Source organism: Ornithodoros turicata, chromosome 2 (assembly GCF_037126465.1).
Source record: "Ornithodoros turicata isolate Travis chromosome 2, ASM3712646v1, whole genome shotgun sequence".
Taxonomy (NCBI): Eukaryota; Metazoa; Arthropoda; class Arachnida; order Ixodida; family Argasidae; genus Ornithodoros; species Ornithodoros turicata.
Genome location: NC_088202.1, coordinates 44899596 through 44925787, shown reverse-complemented (window position 1 = coordinate 44925787; position 26192 = coordinate 44899596). Strand labels below are relative to the sequence as shown.

At 46.3% G+C, this 26192-nt stretch overlaps 1 protein-coding gene and 1 long non-coding RNA gene across 3 annotated transcripts in view; one reads left to right on the top strand and one right to left on the bottom strand.

The window, feature by feature from the left end:
• The window catches only part of LOC135385347 (hemicentin-2-like), a 527311-nt gene that overhangs the window by 390567 nt on the left and 110552 nt on the right, over positions 1-26192 (top strand). The window lies entirely within an intron of this gene.
• The window catches only part of LOC135385349 (uncharacterized), a 279985-nt gene that overhangs the window by 182572 nt on the left and 71221 nt on the right, over positions 1-26192 (bottom strand). Inside the window, exon 4 of one of the 2 annotated variants that reach the window (XR_010420390.1) lies at positions 1282-1700. The exons of the other annotated variant lie outside the window; for it this stretch is intronic. This is a non-coding gene — a long non-coding RNA (uncharacterized LOC135385349). Of the gene's footprint in view, positions 1-1281; positions 1701-26192 lie in introns of those variants that run through there. 2 annotated transcript variants of the gene reach the window in all.

Sequence of the window (26192 nt, the reverse complement as noted above, 5' to 3'; positions counted from 1 at the left end):
GAACGTTGCTAGGGGAGGGCATAAAACGGGGAATGAGATACCGTTTTTCTTCACCGGAGCCGAAGTCGGGTACAGACGAGTGCAGCTCGTGAGATGTGTGTCGAATTGTTAGTACCAAACGCAGTGTTGGAACAGCTGCGCCATTTATGCCAAACAGCGCCATAAAGCGGACAATGCTACATGCTGCTACTAACGCGTGTTTTTCTGACTTATTGCGCCATGTTTGCTCCAAAAGGGTCTGCCGGACGTGCAATGACAGTGAAAATGAAACTGAAGGTTGTACGGTTGCTCTTTCCATTGTGGAGAAACGCTTCTCCGAAGAATCCTTCCATGCCACCAGCCGAGACCAAGCCTTAACAACTTCCCATCGCGCCCACATACACTGGGTGCGTGACCAAAGAAAATACGACGCCATGCATACCAGACGGCCAATCAGGAATCTTGCTGTTTGGTTCGAGTTCCACCACTGCATGGCTGTGGTGTCTGAGGCTCTCCGTGGGTTTTTTCTGCTGACTTTCCAGGCGAGTGTCGGCACAGTCCTCCCTCAAGTCGGCCCAGGACGCATACTCACCCGCTGTCCCCACTTCTTCCTTTTCTTTCTCCATCTGTCGTCGTCTGTACGCCGCTTATGGCCACAGTTGCTTCGCGGCGCTAACACGGAATTAAAAAAAAAGCACTCCGACTCTTTCAAGCTTTGACGCCCTGAGAAATTAAGAAATGACACTTTTAGCTGTACGATGTAAAATTTAGTGCTTTGTCCTTTCTCTATATAAATGATGGGAGGGAGGGGGGATTTGGAGCGTATTCTATGTAGTTGCATAATAGAACACGAGGTTAGTGCTTCACGCAAACTTATGCCAACAGCATGCTTGTGACATAGAACTGCCCTTGCACCATATCCAAAGAAATTAGGTGTCAGTAAAATCTGCTCCATGGACTGTAATAGCTACCACAAAAAAATAATGGTTCTTCCTGCTTCAAGAGCTGCAACAGGCATATTCTTGTTAGTTCCCTCACTGCAAACTCAAGCTGGACATACATAAATTCCACAAACTCAAATTATTACTGGATTTTAATTTGAATTAGAACGTATTCAAGATGTCAGCTGACAAAACCACAAACTAACCGGCATTTTACAACTCCATACAGTTCAGCAATACATATCTTAGTTTACGGACGAGTTTTCGAGCATGCGCTATGTCCCCGTTCTGTTCGCTCCGACTGTTTCGCTTGACGTCAAAATCCATACCTTTCGAGAGCAGGAGGGGCAGAGCGAATATCCGACGGGTGTCGAAACCCATCAAAAGTGATTTTCTCCCTCACCACATCCATCTTTTAGGGATTCAAACGCCTGAGCGAAAAACGGAATTTGAAGCGTATCCAGCGTCAGAGGAGCTTTCGAATACTTCCGAATGACCCAGAAGGGACTCAGGTGAGACTACGTCGATAACGCCTATCACTGCACCGAAAGCTGCGTCTCACATGTGCGGCATCTTCTCTTAGCTTCTAGTTGGAAAAACTAAAATTTCTAGTGGAGAAACCCATCTCCATATGAAGGTGTCTGAGCAACGGGCAGAAGACAGAGAAAACACAACATAACACTGAAGGTGGTGGTGGTGGTGGTGGTGGTGGTGGTGGTGGTGGTGGTGGTGAGGGTGGTGGTGAGGGTGGTGAAAGGGCTCGCCGTTGTCGGCCACACGCTGAAAGTAAAAGTGGACTGAGGTGATGATAGTCAATAATGGTATATGCTAACTGGCGTGCGACAGTTACAAGGGATGTCACCTGAGCACCAGCGTAGCCCGAGGGCTAGAGATGCTTTACTCGAGGCCTATCTGAAGATAGACTCGTGTAGGATTTGGCATATCGGTAGATGCCGAAAAAATTGTTGTTTTTTTTCGTTGTTTTCTCCAGCGTCCGAAAAAATGGCCCAAAATTTTCCATCCCAAAAATAAAAGTGTACAGCTCAGGCAAAATACTCATATAATGCACAAAAGACACCAAAATTGCCTCTTTAGTAATGCGTAGTTTTTTTTCTTCTTCTTTTCAGTTTTTCCAAAAAATATGAAAACAATGTTTTTTCAACAGTTCAGATTTCTAGAAATTTTGCATCTCTAGGCACCTGTATACCTTTCGATCCTTTGCAGTGATCCCTTTTTCTCCCCATTACATCGTTACGTAGCTGTCACGTCATCACACTTCTCTTTATTTGGTGTTAAGCCCCGCGAAGCAGCGCCGTACAGATGTGGACTGGTGGAGAGAGGGCAGCAGGAAGGAATGGGGACAGGGAGGGGGTAAGTATGCGTCCTGGGTTGACTTCAGGGGGAATTGTGCCGGCATCCGTCTGGAAAGTCTGGAGGGAAACCCAGGTAAAACCTTAAAGAGCACAGCCGCGGTGCGGAGATTCGAACTCGCGCCACCTCCCAGTCTCGACATCAATCACTTTTTTTAGTTGGTCTATTCGCGTTCAACATTGCAGCATTTTTACGTGCGAAACAAACGAAGTATCTGTCAGCGATGTTGGCTTTAGAAGCGCTAGGGCGTTAGTGTTAGCGTCGTGCTAGAAAATAATTTCAAGTACTCCATTTCTACTTGCTTGGTTGAAGTATCATTAGTGGAGTCATGGTAGCTCAGGCAAACGGTCGACATATTCGGCCTCCGTGTGTTTTGTAGTGGATTTTTATTCGCTGCGTCGTTGTTTTAAAGCGATAACTTTATTGGGCCACCACCGTGTATAGGTCCGTCCATAGCTTCATAGGGCTACGTGGCACTGACCACGTGACAAAAAATTTACCGCCAATGGTGGTGGTGTAAAGCCACCGCATTTGAACGCGTGTTCGGCAGTATGCCCAAGTATGCAGCCGAGGAGGAGGAGGAGGAGGAGGAGTGTCGTTGGGAGGAACCCGAGAGGTCTGCCTGCCTGATTAGGCGGCATGTTTCTCGGGAAGGGAAAGGTGGAGGAGAGGAAAGGGTGAAGTGGAAGACCGAGCGGAATCCGCTCGAGGGGAGGATAGCTGCGTCCATGGGCCGACTTCAGGGGAACTGTGCCGGCATACGCCTATTACACATCTGAGGGAAACCCAGGAAAAACCTCGCGGATTCGAACCGCGGACCTCCCAGTCTCCAAGCGCACGCGTTACCGCTGCGCCACCGGAGCTGGTGGGTATGCAGCCGCTTTCTTTTATTCCGTGCATTGAATTCCGTAAATCTTACTCACTGTTGAGTACTTCTCCCGTGTCTTTATTTGTAAAAGTGACTTTCTCGTCATATCGTCAGTTGGTGAGTAAACGTTATGGAATATCACCTCACAGGGCGCTTTTCGGACTCATCCATGCCGATTTCTTCCGAAACTGTCCCACTAAATAAACGGTGCGACTCGATGGGACAAATGCGATTTACTTGTCACGACGTTCCGGAACCTCAGACGAGAAACAGAGCTCCACCGGGAGTTGTGCCCTCAATACACCGCAGCAGCATAACAAATGTCCTGCCGTAGAGGTCACAGTACGATCTATCCGGCGAAGCATCCCCGCCAACAGTGGCCGCGGCATTTATATTTGCGGACAAATTACGAGTACCCGTACAATTCCAACAAAGAAGAGACGTCCTCCATAGCGTGCATTCTGTCCCGGCTTATTCATGCGTTTCCAGGACGATGTACAGGTCGCTCCCGCGGACGTGCCTCCATCTTGCAGACAACTCCCCCCCCCCCCATTTAGTGGCCGCTACTCCCCTTTTATTTCCAGGCGGACGAATCTTTTACCTGCTCCCGTCCGCCTCTGGAAACAAACCAGAACAGGCGCCCGATAAGGCAACCTATCTCGTTTATTGATGCGCGCAACGAATGCACGCACTGGTGAGAACAATGAAAATAAGCGCCGCTAATTCGTGTGTGGGCTCTCTTCTCATCGTTTCAGATATCTGGATCTCGCGAACCACACGGGGAGATAACAATGGCGCACATGAACAAATACACGTACCCGAATAAAAAATCGACGAAAAAAAAAAACACGCATCACCGTGCGCGCAACAAAATTCATTTCAGCATGTTCGAGCGAGGAGGATCCACCGCCCGTTATGGATTTATCGACCGGTCCATATAACCCAGAAAGAAGGCTCACGCAACGAGCAAATCAGCAAATGACCACACATACCCGTTTATGTCGGACCACAAGCGAGCATTTTGATGGTTTTCACCCGATTAGGGTTGGGTCGTCCGACGGTTCCTCGTTTCCCAGACGCTATAATGAGCGACAGGTTGGTTGATATCGCACGCGAAGCCCCGAGTATAGTGAATAGGAACCCGCCGCGAAGGCGCAGGTCTTGTTCAGTGCGTGAAAGACAATGTCGCTCCTTTTCGCTTGTTTCGTAATTGCTGCAAACCTATGCACGTAGGTGATCACGTTCCTATGCTCTCATCGTTGCATGGTTTAGCTGCGTCGAGAGTGGAGTGATGAGTTAAAGTGTGTCTTCACAAGATTGATTTGCTTCGAGAGCTTAAAAGGGAGAGAATTCTTTTTTATTGCGTGTTAGCGCCGCGAAGCAACTGTTGCTATGAGCGGCGTACAGATGTGGACAGATGGAGAGAGGACAGGAGGAAGGAGTGGGGGACAGGGGGTTAGTATGCGTCCTGGGCCGACTTCAGGGGGAACTGTGCCGACATTTGTCTGGAAAGTCTTCGGAAAACCCAGGGAAAACCTGAGACAGCACAGCCGGTGGTAGGATTCGAACCCACCACCTCCCAGTCTCAACACTTCCTTGGCTACCACCAATGAGCGGGACGCCTTAACCCGCTCGGCCATGCCGCTTGTAGAGGGAAATTAGATACATAACTCATTCAATTCAGCTACTGTCATAATAAACTCCACTTTCTCTACCACCATCAGAGCAAATATATATATATATATACGTGTATGTATTCAATAAGGATCAGAAGCGGAGACAGTGCTTCTACAGGACAAGGAATAAAAGGGGAACTTTATTAAAAACTAAGAGGGGGTATTCGACGTTTCGACAGCAGCGCTGTCTTCAACATATATACAGGCTGGTCCACCAACCATGATAGAAATTCATAGTAAAAAACGTAGGCCCCGGAGAGACATGCGGTCAAGAAATTTTTTTCTGCCAATAACTTTTGAAACATATTGGCAACGTTTTTATTTCGTTTCAATTGACGGAAAGTTAATTTCTTGAATTGAACTCCGCAATTTCCCATGGCAACCTAACGTTTTCTTTGTGGAAATGGGTTCCCCGTGGTCATTGTACTCAGTATAGCACATAATTCCACTCGTAATGCAATGGCAATTGCCGAAATAAATTCGCCGGAAATCCGCGGAAATGAGCCCTTGGCTCCGCCTCTTTTTAACCGCTCGTAGTTTGAGCGCAAAGTTGCGAAGAAAGGAGGTTACATTGACACGCCACACAAGGGGGGAAAGGGTTATACGCCGTTGGGTGACTCATTTTTGATAAGATAGCTCTGATTAACGCACTCACCGCGCCCCAAGCACCACAATGTACTGAAAGTCGAGTGCAGTAGGGGTGGCAAGGGGTGGCACCACGCAATGCGTCGTGGGAAATTGTTTGCATTTGTGCTGGTCTGCCTGTTGCTCGAAGGAAGGAGGGAAAACCGAAACCGTTTGCTCTCTTCTTCTGTCTGACTGACTCATAAAAACTAAATCCCAAGGTGCAGTGGGGCATTCGCAACACGGCGCTCTCTGGCGGGCAATCCATGCAATTTCTGAAATCGTCTATTGCCATTGCATTACGAGTGGGATTATGTGACCACGGGGAACCCATTTCCGCAAAGAAAACGTGTTACGTGAAAAAATGTTACCAATATGTGGCAAAAGTTATTGGCAGAAAAAAATCCCTTGACCGCATGTCTCTCCGGGGCCTACGTTTTTGATTATGAATTTCTATCATGGTTGGTGGACCACCCTGTATATATATATATATATATATATATATATACAAATACAAAAATGAGCAAATGCTCCATGGCTGCACGTGAGGTATATGTTTACAGTTCAAGCGTGCCACAATCCCAGCTGTGGACGGCCGTTTCGAGCTTCTTGGCTCTCATCGGCACAGCGTAGGGATGTGACACGCTCTTGGGTCGGCACAAACATTGTGTCTCTGCAAGACATCAATGTTCCAGGGTGTTAGCAACACCTCTGGAGGCCGCAGTGCAAAGCCAGTAAGTACAGATACAAATACAAAAATGAGCAAATGCTCCATGGCTGCACGTGAGGTATATGTTTACAGTTCAAGCGTGCCACAATCCCAGCTGTGGACGGCCGTTTCGAGCTTCTTGGCTCTCATCGGCACAGCGTAGGGATGTGACACGCTCTTGGGTCGGCACAAACATTGTGTCTCTGCAAGACATCAATGTTCCAGGGTGTTAGCAACACCTCTGGAGGCCGCAGTGCAAAGCCAGTAGTAAAGCCAGTATCTGTACTTACTGGCTTTGCACTGCGGCCTCCAGAGGTGTTGCTAACACCCTGGAACATTGATGTCTTGCAGAGACACAATGTTTGTGCCGACCCAAGAGCGTGTCACATCCCTACGCTGTGCCGATGAGAGCCAAGAAGCTCGAAACGGCCGTCCACAGCTGGGATTGTGGCACGCTTGAACTGTAAACATATACCTCACGTGCAGCCATGGAGCATTTGCTCATTTTTGTATTTGTATCTGTACTTACTGGCTTTGCACTGCGGCCTCCAGAGGTGTTGCTAACACCCTGGAACATTGATGTCTTGCAGAGACACAATGTTTGTGCCGACCCAAGAGCGTGTCACATCCCTACGCTGTGCCGATGAGAGCCAAGAAGCTCGAAACGGCCGTCCACAGCTGGGATTGTGGCACGCTTGAACTGTAAATATATATATATATATATATATATATATATATATATGTATATGTGTGTGTTAAAGAGGTTAATATATCAGACGGCTGCGAAGTTCAAAAAAAGTAAAATAATGAAACGTGGACGACAGATTCTCTTGCCTTTTATATCCGTATCCGAAAGTCCGACACGCCTCCAGCAAGCACGTCGCCAGTTAGAATTTTTTTTTCACCTTAGGTGAAACACCCTGTATATACAGGGCGTTTGCTCTAGCGTGTCCAGAAATTATATTTAAAGCGAGCGATAAAAGAGAAACGAGTGCTACTTTTCAGCTACTTGACTAAGAAACAGGTGCTACTAGTGAAGCAGTACCTGTTTCTTACTGAAGTAGCAGGAAAGTATCACTTGTTTTTCTTTTATCGCTCGCTTTAAATATAATTTCTGGACACGTTAGAGCAAACGCCCTGTATATACGGGGTGTTTCACCTAAGGTGATAAAAAACTGTAACTGGCGACGTGCTCTCCGGAGGCTTGTCGGACTTTCGGCGTTTATCTTCTGGAAACTTTTGCCACCATTGAGGTAGGCTTTGGACAATTTTTAATTGGGGGAAATTTATTTTTTTCAATTGAACTTTGAAGATTGCCAAGCGAACCCCACTTTTTTTCTTTTTTTCTTTTTTTTACAGAAATGTGATGTCCTCCACGGATAACCGAACAAAAACTAAAAAACAAACTTTGTTTTGGCTTCTTTGTGATAAGTCCGTTGCCACCAGCATCAAGATCAAAGAAGCGCAAAGAAACGTAAAACGGGAGGCGGGAACACTTCCTCCTCTCCCCGCAAATACCGCGTGCTTTTCTTTGCGACAAACAAGCAGGCGGGGCTAAAGCCGAATTTTTACTAATTGTTTAGACTATTTTTGTTGCGATACTGTAAATAGTCTTGGTTGGGTCTGTGGTTATCTGTGGAGGACTTCATATTTCCGTTAAAAAAAAAGTGAGGTTCGCTTGGCAATTTTCAAAGTTCAACTGAAAAAAATAAGTTTTCCGCAATTAAAAATTGCCCAATGGCTTCCTCAATGGTGGCAAAAGTTTCCAGAAGGTAATTGCCGAAAGTCCGACAATCCTCCGGCGAGTACGCAACCAGTTAGAATTTATCACCTTAGGTGAAACACCCTGTATATATAAAGACTACGACGGCTGCCTCTTACGCGGTACCCCTCCCCCTTTCACCGCGACCAGCCGCGACAAAAATACATATGTAAACCGAAACCTATTAATTACTGCAACAAATGACCTGCTTCGGTTATAGATATTTCTCTAGAAGCTGCATGTCTACTGAAGGTCACAAAAGGGGTAGTACCCATTTTAATGCTGACGGCGCCCTGCTTTAGAAGTTATGTTTTTCCACGAAATTCATTTGAATTTAAATAATGAGCGCCTCCCACTCATTCACACGGTGCGCAGCTCGTATGTGGTATCGGAGAGATACTTCAAAAAAATGAAGTTCTTGTATTGGTGCACCCTTTCGCGAATTATTTAGCCCGGTCATTTAGCCCTGTAGAAGCAATGGATTGCGGGCAACGTTGAGACTGAGGCGATGCAGAAGTTATTCCTCGTGGCGACTGCAGTGACACGCAATGAAGAAGGCAACCGAGCCTCTTCTTGGGTTCCCAAACGCACAGCACCTTACTGTATCGAAGTTTCTATTCTATTTCTAGTTACAGGACTTGCCCCCTCAGCCCAGTTTTTTATGTATTTGAACTATATACACTCTTCTAAACAATGAAAAATCTAAATCTAAAAATCTAAAAAAAAATCTTACAAATCTATTGTCCAAGCAGACTCTTGAGACCAGATTCCAGTGCAGCGCTTTGGGATGTGTTTCTTGGGCTGTGCTTGAGCACGTCCCCTCGATCGTACCGTGGTTTGAGGATGTGCTCAGACTTCTCCTCCACTGCACTCACTCAACAATTTGTATGTATAGAGTCAGCGCTTCCTGCTTTATGTGGAAGCTGCCCGCAACTCGTTCAAGCGAAACTGCCGCAAGAGTGATCCAGGCCTATCGATGTACCAGGGATGAGTGGCGGTCGGGTTTTAACCATTGCTTTCTATCAGCTTTTTCAACAGGCTTTCCACGTCTTACTCGAAATGTCACCTGTTGATTCGCTATATCCGCTTCACCTCATCCGCGGCTTCGTTATCCTGTACACCTGCATGTCCAGGAACCCACAAAATTAAAGGGGTTGTGACACTTCGTCTCAAGTTATTCTGGATAAATGTGAAGGGCAATTGTCTGTATTGATGTGAACCTACGTACAAAGGGTGTTATAGACTTGTAGAAAACAGGCACCGTCAATACCGAAACTCCTGCGGCTCTGACGTCACGGCAAGCGTCTCCGCCAATGCCGAAGCGCGAGAGGGGTCACGTGCTCACGACTACCAATGGGAATGGCCAGGGCTCTGATGTCGGAGCTGACGATGCACGTGTGTTCAGTGGTTCACTGGTATATCGCGAACTACAACAACATGTAGAAAAAGAATGCTTTCTTCCTCAGTACTCTAGTGTGCGATAGAATGTGTAATGAACCATGATCGCAATTGATGTTCTAAGGCTGGAACACATAGAAAGGACAAATACATACAGAGACTTCCTTCTTCCATCATGTAATGAACCACATCTGTCAAAGTGTCACAACCCCTTTAATATGTTATGGCTTACATTGGGAGACCAACAACTTTTTTTTCTACATCTATCTATGAGTATTTGCACATTCATTGTACTATTACTACGTGAGGATTTCCCTTACGGGCGTCACACAGCCATACGCCTGTAGATGAGCGATTTTCAAGCTGTGCATGATGTCGCTTGTGTGCTATTATGCCTTTATATCTAGAGTTTCCTTTTAAAGCAACCACGGCAGGGAAACATATTAAAAGAGGTAAAGGGGAGCAATCTAGACGACCATGCACCGTACGCAGAAAGCGCAAAACGGGTGCAGCTTCGGAACTATTCAAATACCGGTATACTCCCTTTGGAAGATATACCGCTTCATTTGAAATTCCAGTATTGGAATTTCATGTTCGATTCAAAACCAAAGGTCGAATCTATTATAAAATTATTCGCACCGGCATTTATTTATTTATTATACCTACAACGCCCGAGAGGCATTACAGTAGGGGGGGAACAATGAAAAGTAAAAATACAACAAAGAGCAATTTTAAAAACACGACTACGCACATATCTCATTGCTAACTGCATGCAGGGTTACATAGTATACAAGAGCTGATAAAGGCGCTTAGAGTCACGTTCATCAACAAGATGGGCAGGCAATGTATTCCATTGAGAAACAGTCCAGGGGAAAAAAGAGTATTCAAAAACATCAGTTCTGCACACATATTCAGCAACTTTTTTCGTATGTTCCAACCTGGATGATACATAAGTAGGCGAATGTATATACCGGGATGACTCTAATGCAGACTTACAATTATAAATTATATGAAAAAATTTGAGCCTAAGGAACCTTCTGCGAACACTCAGTGGGTCCCACCCCAACATGGCCTTCATTTCAGTTCAGCAAACGCATAGCGAGAGGAAACAAATCTGGCCGCATCATTTTGAACTTTTTCAATAGTGTTAATGCACCCCGAAGCTGATGTATCCCAGACAACTGAGGCGTACTCCAAGATCGGTCGAACAAATGTAAAGTACATTACTTCTCTCACGCTTTGGGGTGCATTGGAAAAATCCGAAAACTCACACAGCTCCCCCACTCACACTTTCCATTTCCCCGACCACCTTTGCTCCCAGTGTGGGCAAGCAGACCGCTCGTCTACCCAACGGTACCCCCCTTTCAATTTGCGTCAAGTAGATCGAAAAATGACGTCGTGCTAAAGCTCTTGTCACGTAGTAAAAAAAAAAAGAAAAAGGAAGCCTCCGACGACTCCCCCTCCCTCCGATATGTCTCAATTCCTGTCTCGACGAATTTTGCATGACAACCACATGACAACCAACAGTATCGTGGATAGATGGGGTCCAGTCATTTGGCCCAGCCCTATTCTTCTGTTTCTTCGCGCCTGTGCCTGTGCCTCCCCCATAAGCCCGAGGGCTTTCTAGTTCATCCTCTACCACCTCACAGGCTCCCTCTGCAGGCAGCTTTTATAGTATACGTAATTCGTAACTCTAACGCCTAACGTGTAACGTCTAACGGCCAGAATTACCCAGTGGGCGACGGCTTCCGCAGAACGTACGCAGGTACCACGCTGCCTCCAAGAGCTTTTTGCTTGCAAAACTGTTTAACCTAGCAACGGCCCAGCGACAAGCAGTCCGCCGACAACGTACTGGTAGGAGCCCGGGAGGCGCCACCTGGTGGTGCCACAGTATAACAGGCGAAGTAACTCTGTTGCGGTTGTTAAATTATATTTTGTGACGCTTTTATGTCGAACAAGGGTATAGCCATATTTTGTAGAACTCCCTTTGCCACTGAGTCGTCCAGTAACAATGGCCCTAGGATGGCCCTGTGTGTCACGGTGAAGTATTGTCACTGTATTCATGTCTCAATGTTCGTCCTCAAAGTATAGCATTGCGCACTTCGTCAGCAAAAGCGCCTTCAATTAATTCATGGTCGCCCTTTAATTTGTATATATTTTTCTTTTTGCAAACCCGAGACTGGCGTCCTCGCTGCTTGTACGTATGTAGCGTAAACAAAAATATTGCAGCTTCTCTTCACGTGCCAGTCTCTTTTCTGTTCTTGACCTTCGGCAGCCTCATTACTTTTGGCATCATTCGGGCCTCAGAGTTTCTTTCGTTCAACACATGCGAAAAGTCGAGACAAAATTCCCTGTGTGTAAGCAAGGTATAGGATCTCGAAGCGCATAAACAAGCTGACCGCGCCGAACTTGGCAAGCAATAATGCTAAGAACCGTTCTCGCGTCGCGTACAGAAACCTGCAGAGAAGGAGAACTGGATTAGGGAGGTACCCCATTTTTCTGTATTCGGTTTTGCCTTCAAATGAAATCTTAAATGAAAAAATTTCTATTCGCGCTAGGACGGTGCCGGTAGAACTGGTTGTCAGGCGCAGCGGCGCATCGTCGTCGTCGTCCATGGGACACCACATCACCTCCCCCCTCAGACGCGGAGCGGTACATGCGGTTGATGTCCGCGTCGATACCACGAAGAGGAGAATGAGGACGACACGGGGGTGATGGACGACTGAGCACACGGCTTGTGATGGTGGCAGTTGATGCAGCAGCAGCGGGACAGTGCGAACAAGAGCGCTGCGATCCGGACGGGTTCTTGTGATGAGATGTGAATGCTAAGTGCTTGAGTGGTGGAATGCTTGGGTGCTTGAGGGGTTGCTGGTTGCGTTGAGTGGTTGTTGAATGCGTTGAGTGATTGTTGCTGAGTGGGCGACAGTGCCGCGACCGGTACGAAAGCGTGAATGCTGGTTGTCCTCAGAGAAATGTCGGGGAGGACCGTCGTGAAGCAAGTGCTGTGATCTCCCTGTGGGTACCTGGTGGAATAGGGGTCCCGCTGCGACTTGGCTGCCAGGTGGTGGTTCGCTGCTGGTTTGCCGAAACATTTAGGGTGGTCAATGGCCGAATTACGCCGAACATGGTGTCCGTACGTTGTTCAGGTCACCAAATGTAGAGATGGCCGTCTTCTACATGAGTCCTGATGATGTGTCCGGTGATGATGTGATGAGTCCGGTGATGTCCCCGCGGGCAGATGCTCGTCGCCGGTAGAACTACTTCTTCTTCTCCCCCGGAAGATGGCCGCGATCCGCGATTCATTATGACACGAGTTTGATAGAGACACTAAGGGGTTAGAACCGGTTGGAGCCGGCAAAGAATGAAACGAGATTATCTGCGATGACTGGATTCCATTTTCCGGTATGGGACGCACCGAACGAGAGTAACGCGCGTAATGAGAGAAGCACGCTGAGCCTTAGCAGCGGAAGGGTGAGGGACTGTAGGCGAAGGCGGCGGTAGGTACTCCAGTCGAGAACGAAATGTTGGAGGGTTTCGTCGTGACCGCATTCAGGACACCCTGGGGAAGGTTGCACCCCACAGCGATGGAGGTAAAAGTTAAGCGGGAGGGCAAGACACCGAAGACGCGTCAGACAGACTTCTGCACGTCGAGAGCGGCAATAGTTCGGGTTCCAAGCGAAAGAGAGGTGTTCATAGCCGAGGCGGGGAGGAGGCCGAGCAAGGGATAGAAAATGTCTGTAACGGGCACGGACAACGGCAGCAACCGGCGGAAGGATAGGAAGCACGGGGCCGGACAGGGCCATCTTCGCCAGGGTGTCAGCAGCCTCGTTGAGCGGGAGCCCACAGTGGCCTGGAACCCAGGTTACAATGAGGTGTGATATGTGAGAGGGGGGCGAGTGAGGCCAGGACTGGGAACAACTAGGTAGAACTGTCTGGCAGGCGCAGCAGCACGTTGTCGTCGTCGTCCACGGGCCGCCTCAAGAACATAGAAAAGCCAATCGCCTGATTACACTGGCTGACGTTACGTTGCTGTCACGAAGCACAGATTAGGCATGGTGGCCTCGAACCTCTGTAGCAGATGCAAATTGCCAGAGGACACACTTCACGTTGTAATGCGGTGCCCAGTCTACGAGTCAGCATGAGCAAGACGGAAGCAATCCCTCCAAGTCCTCTTCCAAAGGCCTTTCTCCTTTTGTAAAATGATGGGGAGATGGCCTACACAGGACCAAGAAATTAAAGCTCTGAAGGCACTCTGCGCCTTCCTAAAAGATAGCGGCATACACTGCCGCTTTTAACACCTTCGTTGCGTCTCTGAGACAACCTAAACCAAATGACATGGAGCTGCAGGCGTCTGTAGTGGCAGTCACCCTGCTCCAAGACTGTTATATTTCTCCCTTTTTTTTTAGATAATATTTACTTATACTTACTTTACGTTGCTGATACCTGATTGACTAACAGCGATACGAAGTAGGAATCGGAGGACCCAAAACAACGGCAAGCTATTTCGGCATCACCCCCCCCCCCCTCGGGCAGAGGGCGCTTACAATGCCCTAAAACTCTCTATAATGTGAAGGATACAAGTGACGAAACGACAACGTTAACCAGAAACGCGTATCGCCTTATTCACTACGGAAACATGCTAATATGGGATCTACGTTTCTTTTTTTTTTTTTTTCAACTAGAACAACGACAACAACAAATACCCTCTCCTGACGGCACTCTACGTATCAGCAAGTAAACTAAATTAAATACAAAATGGCGATGCCACACATACACACACGTTAGATGATGATGAGGTGGGCGATCCACCGCCGTTGTGGCCGTGCACTGTCCCATTGCTTTTTTGGGAACGAATGTGGGGACGGACGACGACGTGTCCTCCCAATCTGCCGAATCCCAACTCGCCGAATGCATTGAAGGCCGGGAGACAGCCGTAATCCCTTGACCTCCAAATGTGCTGGTTCGACATGCCGAATGACCGACATGTCCCTTCCCAATTCGCCGAATTTACCTTACCACCGTGACATAGTGGCTAAGGCCATCGCCTTCCACATCGGAATTGAGAGGTGACCCGACTGCGCTGTCTGGTTGTTTTCCATGGGTTCTCCTCAGATGTTGGTAAGATTCCCTATGAAGGGGGCTTAGGGCGCACTGTCCTCCCAGCAGTACCGGTGAGAGAAATTACGGCGGACCCCGGGGATGCAAGACTATACGGAGTCCTGCCCGGTTGCCCTCCTCACGTCTCCTGGTGTTGGCAACCGTCGGGCATTGGGTCGGGCGGGCCCGTGAGGAGGGGCGGGGCTTCATTCCCGTCACCCCCCCCCCCCGTGGTTAATAAGCGATTGTAGAGGGCTTCAAAGTCATCCTCAGACGCTTTCAGACATACGTCGGCACAGTTCCCTTAGAAGTCGGCCCAGGACGCACATTCCCTAGGGCGTCAGTCGTGACGTTGCCCACATCTGTGTGGCCGACAACGGCGAGCCCTTTCACCATCACCACCACCACCACCACCAAAATCATCCTCACAGCCACACGTTACAGCTTGCCGAAAGGGGTTGACCTTTCTCCTCAAAGATAATCCGCTTAACTGCATTCGGCGAACTGGGATTCGGCAGATTGGGCTGTGACCGACGACGAAGCGGAAGCGCTACCAATGAAACCCTGAATCCCAGAAATGGAAACGGTCCCGACATTTCTCGAGTGAATTTCTTTTCTTTTTTTTCTTTTTTCATTCGTTCTTTTATTTGTCTCAGGCAAGGTCCACTCTTGCGCTCTCTTTTTGTTTTCGTTCTTTCCTTGCTGGATAAGTTGGCGGTGCTTCCGTTTACCGTACAGCCTGTGTTTGCTGCTGTCAATCTTTGTGGGTTCACCCGCTGGCTGCGCAGCCCACATCTGTCCGGTGGCACGGAAATATAAGAAAAGCTGTTGCGGCGCAATCGAACGGTCTTCGTGACAGCGGCGTCCTCCTGCGAGTACAACGCGGAACACCCGTCGACAATGGACATTCTAGACGGGCAGCGTCTCTGAAGAAAAGCCCGTTCGAAGATGCGTGAAAATTATATGAACTGTTTCGAAGCGCGAGTTGGACGATTCACCGAAAAAGATGACGGGATACGAAGTGTAGTTGAGAATCTGAGGATATAAGCTGTGAAAATACCCTTATGGATGGCTTCTTCTATACACGGATATACTCACTCCCCGTTAGGAACTATGTGTTATGTTATTCGCAAAAAAAAAAGAAGAGAAAAAAAAAGCCATTTATATCAAACAAGTAAATCGCAACTCTCGTCTCTGGCAGTGAGTTACCAAAGTTTTACGTGCGATATACAGTGAAGTTATGTACAGTGAATATCACATAAAAGCACGGGCCTTGCTCTACGTGATTAAAAAAAGAAATCTATCGCATGTGAACAATGAATGATGGGCTTATTCCACAACGTCGATTACACCTATTCTTTCCTGGAAACGTGGTTTGCAGCGAAACACGAGTCTTCACCAGAAAAACAGAAAAGGAAACACTGAAACATCCAGAAGGTGAGAGGAAACAGCGTTTGTAAGCCCATAGACCTTGGATGATGGGCGATTCACCGTCGTCATGTAAAGCAGTTGAATGTTGCGTGTTGCTTTGCATTTCATTTCATTCATCAGCTTAACCGTCACCAAAAGCTAGTCTAGAGACGTAATCGTGATTGTTGTACACCCTAAGAGGGGGGGGGGGGGAGGGGGATACCAGTCCTGTTGGGAACTAGGTACGTTGCCACAACCATTCGCCCCTTTCGGTACTATAAATTAATGGGTATCATTAATGTAGTCAAATTAATTGATTGGATTAATGTAAACGCCCAAAACTTTGCGGACTTAGTCCCCTTTTTTTGTTTTTACGGAAGAAATATTTCGCGTATGCATACACGTACAAACACTTACCACTTTTCTGTGGGTCACACCATTCTCAATTCACAATGCCACATTCGATTCTCAATAAGCCTTGGTGAACACGTACCTTATCTCAATCCTTCCTCCTTTTTATAACGTATGTCTTTCAATCAGTCATCATGATGTCTGATTTAAAGACGTACGTTATAAAAAGGCTAATATAAAGGTAATTAGAGTGTTGTATTTAAGATGCAGTATTTTAAATACTATTTCTCGTATTTTGGTATCTTACTCAACACTTTTTCGGGGGAGTACTTGTACTCCATTTCAAATACATTTTGTGGTATTTTCTACTCAATACTCTAACTACTTTTTGGATCGCCTCTGAGTTTTTCCATTTTCTCTTCTTTTTTTCGTTCACATGCTCGCTCTTCGGGAATTTCCATTCCGGTGTCCACTCGGCCCCTACGTTGACCTTTCTGGAAAATCCGAATCCAAGGGTTTTATTGTGTGTGTGAAATGGGGTAGTGTCCTGTGGCTACCACGGGGAAACATCCCATGTCATCATCACTTCTTCATTTATTGTTGTTGTTGTTGTGTGTGTATCTCACCATCGTATCTCTATTTGTGTGTGTGTGTGTGTGTGCCCTGCAGGGGAACCGGTCCACTCGTCACAATCCCACTCGTCACCGGAAGACTCGTCACAGGAAAATTGGTCACACCGGCCCTCTGGTACGAGGTCCTTTTGTCACCGGAACACTTGTCAAGGGGAGCGGTTCGTCACCGGAACACTGGTTGCAAGGTTGACCCGGTTCCAAAGAGAATGCGTTTCACCGTGTTTTACCAAAGGGATTAGTCCAGTGCCCGACCCGCACTTCCGCGAACCCGGATTCCGAAGACCGCTGACCGTACAAATTTCACGTCTTTGCTAAGGACATGAAGAGCATGGAAGTGACGAAAACTCAGCGTGGGACTCCGTTGCTGGGGCGCGGACAAAAGTTGAGAAACTGACCAAGGTTAGGTCATGAGAGCCGTTTACGTATTTCGCACGTTGGGGAGTGGGCCAGTTCATGTAGAATATGCACCCGTCGAGACTGACGAAGGTTAGGTCAGGAGAGCCTTTTACGTATTTCACACGTTGGGGAGTACGGTGCGGTGAGCAGGTTGACTGTGACGATTATTCCGGCGTGACGGCAGTTCCTCGTACGAGATGCCCTGTGACGAGTTGGCCTCCTTGACGAGTTCACCTATGCCCAGTTGGCCTGTGACGACCGGGCTTGTGACGAGTTCTCCTAAACGCGCCCTGCAGCTGCAACAGAGTTCTCACCTGAATGTCTCCTCTGGCTCTGTTCTAGCCTTCTAGCTCTAGGACCCCCCAACTTGGCAAGCTTCTAATCTTTCTCTTCGTAATGTATGACAGATCGGTCAGGGACCGCCGCAGGCCCTGTGGGGGCTTTTGTATTCAGGGACATACAAAATCATTCTGCACGAGTTCTCAGTTCGCAGAATGCAGCCAACGAAAGGGGCGCGTTCACTCCCCTGGCCATACCTTCGGATATCAAAGTAAAAAACCGGGCACGTTGGTGTTGGTCTTGCATGATGAACTAGCACTGGGAACGGGACAGAGAGAGTCCTGTCGTCTCTTCCCTCTGTCTCGTTCCCAGTACTAGTTCATCATGCAAGATACCTTCGGACGTCTTTCGAATATGTTTCGGAAACCGATAATAATATTTCAGTCAAATGCAAGCTTTGATTACCCAAGATGATGATGCTTTCTATCGGGAAGACGTCAAACTTACGTGTTTCAAACTCAAACTTCTGTCAAACTCACGTTCACGTGTTTTTTCCACTACGCATGTAGAAGTATATTAAGTGTATCCTAAATACTTTGGTAAGTATTTGCTACTCTAACTTAATTACTTTAATTTTGAAGTATTTATACTCTCTTAATTACAATTTCGCGGCAGTATTTGCTATCTTATTTTAAATACTTTTTTAGGTATCTTGTACATGTCTGCGTTTTCATCTACCATGACATTGTTTTTTTGGCGGATGTTCAGAAATCCCATTTCGGGAGCTTCTACTTCGTTTACAGGATTGTATATCGCATTGCAAACCTCTCGTAGACGACCACACACATTACAAAGTGATAGAGACCTCCAGGAATGCAAACAAACACCAAAGAACTAATTGTACCATATACTCTGCAAAAAAAAAAGAAGTAAACTATGGGCTAATTAGAGTCCTACTCACCTGAATTGCATTTAGTCCTCGTTTTAGTCCCTTGACCTGAAATTTACTCCCCCAGCACTGGAACCCATTTAGTCCCCAGGAATTCATTTAGTCTGCTACGAAGTGGACACACGTGCGATGGAAAATTAAACAAAGTCCGTGTCAGCTTTGCTCTCCAAATGTGATGTGAACATCAATTTTTTTTTCTCTCTCTCTCTCCTTGCAGTAGTTGTTTTCATTCCTACCTATACTTACGACCCTCAGAACTCCTTCATATGCTCCCGATGATCACGTCCCCTGAAAAGCAAACATTTTTCCCACTTTGTTCGCGCAGCTGAATGGAGTACTCCGAGAGCCCCGCCGAAACTGACGAGACGGCTCTCTTGACGACAGTAGCCTGTTTTCCTAGGAGCGACTTTAGCTTTTAACTCGTCGGAAAATGGTGCTTGGCACAGTACAAATAAACCACGGAGCAGCTGTAAACAGCAGCGTTATATCTCGGGGAAGTGACGGGTGCTTCTGGCCTAGAGGGCTTTAGAGCCGGGCCACTCCGAGCTCTACGGCACGCCTGAGGAGGATCACAACGTTTGCTTTTCAGAGTAAGCCGCGTTATTTGTTCTTCACGATAAGGCGCCAGGACGCAAAAACTGTAAACAGCGGTGTGTTTTGGACCGGCCATCAACGTTGCTTTTCCATAAACACGCGTGGAACACAGAAAAGCTAAGCTGCGTAGGCCGGAGCATTTCATAAACCATACGTACACTTGCATGGAACGTTCTGCCTGGCCTCGTGCCTGCGCATCGGCTGTTATTGGGCATGGGCGGCGGTCATATGGTACCCTGAAAGGCCATACCAGCACCACACCAGATAACTCATTCCTCATGTATAGCGCTCTTTACCCGAGTGAACACGCGTCTTCCACATCCAGCACGGTACATCATCTGGTCTTCACATTCACGTTGCAGACTTTAGTCTGACACTTTAATGCGCACGTGACAGATCAGATAAATCGCACCCGAATAAGCTAGAAGAAGTCCGAGATTTTCCAGCAGTGTCGGAGGCTGTCACGGGCCCATGGATATGGTCGTGTGTTCGGTCAAGTTTTGTCATATTGTGAACATTTCCTAGAGAAGCGAAATAAATATTCTATTTAAGAAGCTAGGCAATAGGAAGCGAGAGTGAGAAGCTGAAACCTGCTGTGGATACGGGGATTTTCTTGTAAAGTTGTTTCGAATCAACCAGGGTATACTTGTAGTTAAACTGTAAGATAACCCAAGAAATTAAACTAGAATACTCCAGATTATTATTGTTATTAAAATAGGATAAAAGAGAAGAATAAGAGAGCCAGGCTAGACCAGGCTGTCAATGGAAGGTAACTGATGGTGCAGGTAAAAGGTTACGATGATCGAGAAAGCATTGTGACTTCCTACAGGACCAATGATTGGTCACTGGCATTGCTTCATAAATGATGTATCCAGGTGTTCAACTTGCCGATCCAACAAGTCTTTTCTCTTCATATCAATACTGACTCAACACAAACGATTGTATCTCATTACGGCCGATGTCTCATTACGGCCGAAAGTCTCAATACGGCCGATAATCCTTTAATCCCCAAGTGTCTCATTACGGCCGAAGTCTCAATACGACCGAAGATGTCTCGTAACGGCCAAAAGTCAACGTGTGTATTGTAACCTTCATTGATATGCAATGTTGCAGCCAGGTATGGATATACATTCAGCACGGTATAAGCCATGCAGTGTGCCCTTAGGGCCCTTATGATATACAGGGTGTCCCAGAAAACGTGTCATTGAATTATAATAAAAAAACTACACCACCTAGAGTCACGCGGTCAACGGCATTTGTTCTTACTGGGTTTTTGCCCCCTCCTCATGTGAATGTTGTGTAACGTAAGTTTCATTATGTAAATTTTTGCGAACTGAACTCGGAAATTTGCTTAGTAAATGTCACTTTTTTACCCCACCAATGTGAAGAGCGTGTCTAATTTACTCAAACTAATGATAATTGACAGGGGTATTCAGGAGCTATCGCATCGGAAAAAATAGCCGAACATCATGCTCTACGGAGGTAGAACAGAATAGCGCACGATGAATTTTTCAGCGCAATCTTTGTCGGTCCGACGAAAGGAGGTTGGAAACCCAGCCCACCCCGGCATCGCAGAAAGAGATAACGCAGGCATGGCTTATCACGTCCGACTTTCGCTGGGATAATGCTTTCCCTCTGCCAATTTTAGGAACTTTTACTTTTTCTACTATCACTCTGTGGGCTGGCTTCGGAACCTCCTTTCGTCGGACTGCGAGTGATTGCGCTCAAAAGGACATCGCGCGGTATGGTCCGGTGCTCGAAACGCATGATATTCGGCTATTTTTTCCGATGGGATAGCTCGTGAATATCGCTGTCAATTATCATGAATTGGAGTGAATTCGGCACGCTCTTCATATTGGTGGGGTAAAAAAGTGACCTTCCCTTGGCAAATTTCCGAGTTCAGTTCGCAAATATTTGCATAATTAGACTTGGGGTACATGACATTAACTTTACAAGGTGGCAAAAACCTAATAAGAACAAATGCCGTTGACCGCATGATTCTAGGTGGCGTAGTTTTTTTAATATAATTCAATGACACGTTTTCTGGGACACCCTGTATATATATGTAGAGAGAGAGAGAGAGAGAGAGAGAAAGAAACAGCATATTATCATACTACTGCACAATGCAGCATATTGTGTAATGTGTACACCCACAAGGTAGTGTTGATGTTGCTGTGAAGCAGTCTACTATGTGGAGTTAGCTACTTGTGGAGAGCTAGATGAACTTTGTTTTGACGTTTTTTTGGAGTCATCCTACAGGCACTGGCCGAGAAGGAACACCTATCTCAGTCAACGTCAGTTTATTTCCATTCGCCTTACAATGGTACAGTTCTTGCTTCTGGAATGAGTAAACCTGCAATAAGCAAAGAGCAACCGTGAATAGGCTAGAATATTAAAAAAACAGGCATTTTACTCTACATGGCTGATTTTAATGTGCACAAGCTACATACGTGTTGATATGTGTCCGTTATTTCATACAAGGCTAAGGCAGTGTAATACACTTGGGCTTATTGATGCATATGTTGTAATTCTCTATGCTTTCTTGTGCGAGTTTCTCTTGTACGCTGTTTGTTCCACTCCTACGACAGCACCCCAGGGTGCTAGTAGTATTATTAAATAAATAAATAAAGCTAACATAAATCTTCATCTTGACAAAAAAATGACAAGCCTTAAAATGTGACTTCCAGGCAAACACACAGCATGACCATGAGATGAATTTAGTTTCATTAGTTCATTCACTTAATGGAAACATGTTAATATGAAATAGTGATACATTACAATTCATGAAATGATGCATGCATGACTTTCCTTTTCTCGTTTCTTTTTTTACAAAAGTAGTGCACGAATTGACATTCGTGTACTACTACACAATTTCTCACTTCAAAACAGAACCGTATATATGATATATCTGTAATCTTAACAGCTCACCTCTTCGGTCAGGACTCCCTGGGCAGCAACATCCTATTAGCCATGTTGTTGTTTTTCTTTTTCCAAATCCTTCGAGTGGAATGAAAAAAAAATGGAATGAAAAAATAGCTATAAATAACAATGTATTTAAATGACTTTCTCTTGAAATATTTATTCTAATCAGATATGTTTTTGCGCGTAATATGGTGCGCGAAGGCACATAAGCACAACATTTGCAGATGTTCGCCGTAAGCAATTCAATTCAAGTACGTCGACTTGTACTTTTATTTTTGAAGAAATACGACGACAAATTTTAACAAATGAAATATAGCTCACAATGATAAATGCTGCTGTACGGTGATGCACTATCTGTATCTTAACATCTTAACTTCGAATAAATTTGTTGTTCCTAGACGCGCAACGAACTACAAACGGCGCAAATCTACTAACACAAACCGAGCCACATCTATTAAGGTACTTCGGCTATTTTGATTCAGTCAAGTTACTTGTATGAGAATGCAACTATGTGTGGATAGCACACTGCTAAGCCAGACAGTCTACGAAAGCGTAACTCACCAGAATGCTTGGTTGACTGCGCGATATACGTTGGGACTGTGACGATTCGTTCAACTAAATTTCCGCCGGAACAACAGGCGCTGCTCGAACGACAACGACGGAAAATAAAGAACACGCTAAAGTCCGCTAATTTGCAGATTATAGCTCCAAAAATAGCAAAACAAATCGTAAACCGCACGCAACTGCTCGCTCGCACAAGAAACGAGTTACCACCCCACATCGTTGCCAGACACCATCCGAAGTGAGAGTAGCAAAACAACAAGATATCAAAACACGAAATGAAGCGTATTGATCCCCTCTCCTTCTATAGTACGCAAAACGTGATTAGCGCTGAGATGAACATATATGTCCATGACGGGTGTGATTTTCACTGATCAAAAGGAAGTCACGTGGGATTGCATGACGCTTTCGAAATGTGAATGGCGAAACGCAACTGTCTGTTGCACTCCATGGCAGCTACCAGAAAACCGAAGTAAACTTATGAGACACTGGATTACAGGTATGTTGGCATCTGTTTTCATTCATACACATAATTTCACATTACACTCTACATGGATACATATGGGTATTTTGTCTGGCGATGCTGATGTATTTGCATGGGGAAGTGTGCATGGTTCTAGACTTTTTTATTATCGCGTAATCGGGATATCGGCACCTCTCGCGTTGTGGCTTACATGTGACCAACCAAGTGCTGTGCCCCTATACTAGCGCTTACAAACGACAAAACCAAACATGTGGGAAGGTATAGCGGTCTGTTTTTGATTACTCATATGTAACGAGAAAATGTATCGTTTTCAGGTTGCTGCCACTGCTCCACGTTCCATGTGCCCGCAATTGTCTTGCGTGTATGGTTAAACCAATGACGCTGCCCACCACAGCGGAAGTGTTTTGCGCACACACGTTTCAGCATGAAGCCTGCAGGTAACTTATGAATACTGATTCTGAATTTACATATTGTAGCTGAGTAATTCCGAATGCCCAGGATGACACATGCTTACAACCTTGTGACATCAGTGCAGCAGCATAACCATAATGTATAACCAGTGTGACTCCGGCCGGAGTCACACTGGTTATACATTGTACATTATACACGAACATCCCGTCATACATGTATGACGAACGTGTATAACAAACATCCCTTAAACATGTATGATCATAGAGTGTTGGTCACACTGCTTATACACCGGCAAAACATGTTTTAAAACACGTGTGTATAACCAGTGTGACCGTGCCGCCATACAAGCAAGCGCTCTGACTATGTTGACAACATGTTGTCAAACATATGTATTATGTTATGTATGTATGTATCAAACGATGTATTTGGGCACTGCCGAAAAACGGTGATGGACAAGTTGGATAAACGGGCGTATTCGCCACTACAGTTTTCGTTCGCACGAGTCAGTGTCAACAACATCGTGATGCGCGTGAGTTATTTTACACGAGTAAGTTGTAAGTCAGTGTTCGCGACATTCTGTTGCACGTACGTTCAAAATGGCGACCTCTTCGCCTGCGCACATGGAGCATGAAACAATCGAAAATCAGCAAGTGCAGCCCAGTCTTCGTCGTCTTCGTACATTTTGAATAGCGATGTCCGCGAATGGAAGCTATATAAACTCCTCGGTTGGTTACTGTGACACTGACGTGTGCCATACATCACGGTTTAAGCCACTCCCACTGTTCCTCCAGTCAAGTTGTATAACCAGTGTGACTGATGTTTGAACAACATATGTTCGAGGCTATGTATAATCATACACGCGTTTGGACCAAACGATGTTGTCAAACAAGAATTGTATAACCGTGTGACCGAGCATTATACATGCTGCATACATGTTTGAAGACATGTTGTCATACATGTTTGGAGCACGTGTATAACCAGTGTGACTCCGGCCGGGGCCAGAGTCACACTGGTTATACACGCCCCAAAAAATCCCCCAAAAAATTGAACGAGGGGGACTCATCCACCTCATTAAGGGCCTCATAAAACACCTGAAATGTTTTTCTGGCTATGCAACGGCATCATTATGACGGAATTGTCATTGTTGTCCAGAATTTCTTGAATATGTCTTCAATATATGAAAAAAATGTCTGGTTGACAACATATGTCTTATAGCCATCATTAAACAAGAGCATAGTATGTTGTTTGGTATGTTGTTGTTGTTGTTGTTTGGTGTTGTTGGTTTGGTTGTTGTTTGGGGTAGTGTCCTGTGGCTACCACGGGGAAACATCCCATGTCATCATCACTTCTTCATTTATTGTTGTTGTTGTTGTTGGTATAGCACCTTATGTACTTTTTTAAATTTCAGGTGGACGTAAATTGTAGAAGGCAGCTAGTGGGCGAAAAGATCATGGTCATAGGTCATGTGGCTCCTGGTACATGCCCCTGTGGAGTAACCTTTTCAGAACACACACATGCAGTTTGCTCACAGAACAAATGAGTAGGATGTTGCTCGAATACCGAGAGAAAATGGCATAACGGATACAAATATCGTATGACACAGTATGGCAATAAAATCATTTTTCACGAGGAATGCATGAAACATTGTCGCAGTATTGTGTGCATGAACCATTGTGTGTGACACAAGCCGTGAGGGCACACCTGCCTCGGAGACACTTTGGAGACGGAGAAACTTTGGGAAGCATACAATACAGCCATTGCTAATACGGTGGACGCTTCTTTTTTCTTTTTGGCCGTGATGAAACATCTTCGGCCGAAATGAGACTACCTTCGGCCGTATTGAGACTTCGGCCGTAATGAGACACCTAGGAATTAAATGATTTTCGGCAGTAATGAGACTTTTGGCTGTAGTGAGATGTTACCACACAAACTGCCTCAGTTGATTGGTTGTGTTGTTTCAGTGCCGAAAAGAGCGTCTGTCATCCCGTATGGCGACATGTTGCTCGAGGGGGTGACAGTTTGTCCTGGGACGACTTCGTGGGGAACTGTGCCGCCTGAGGAAAACACAGGGGAAACATCCAGACGACCAGTTCCGGGTTTGAAATTCGAGTCGCATGACTCCAATACACGACCGGATCGCACCCATGTGACTAGTTAGATTGCCATGGATGCACCAAGACGCTTATTTATTTCAGAAACACACCTATTCCTCCAAGGCACACTTTACCGGACTTCACACACATAACGTAATCATTGTGACTATACGTACACACTGCTACACGGCCAACGTTTGCAAATGAACGCCACTACACAAGTTGTATTACAAAATGCATTGTTCACCAGAGATATCTATCGTACACCAGCGAAGGAACGAGGGAGGGGGAGAGAGAGAGAGAAGTTCTTTACCAGCGGCTTAGCCGAAAGGATTAAGGCATAGAGTTAATATAGGAGGACTCTAGAGAGACGCGATTTGACGTACCGTCAATGGGAATCTCCCATCCCCGAGTGTGGCCACCCGGGCGCAGCCATCCGTTGGTCATGGACAGTGTTAGTGGACGAATTTCTGCCCGCTAACTACAGCGGAGCTGCTCCGTTTGTTACCAACCCTGTGCAGTCACGTGGGATAACAAACGGCGATGGAGGGAACGACGTCCAGTGCAGCATGCGTGTGGAATTAATTAAGGGCCAATTCACACTTGGCGACGCCCGACGCGACGTCGTGTGCGAGGGGCGGAAATAGACGGGCATTTCCGGCGTTGGGAGAGGAGAGACGTCGAG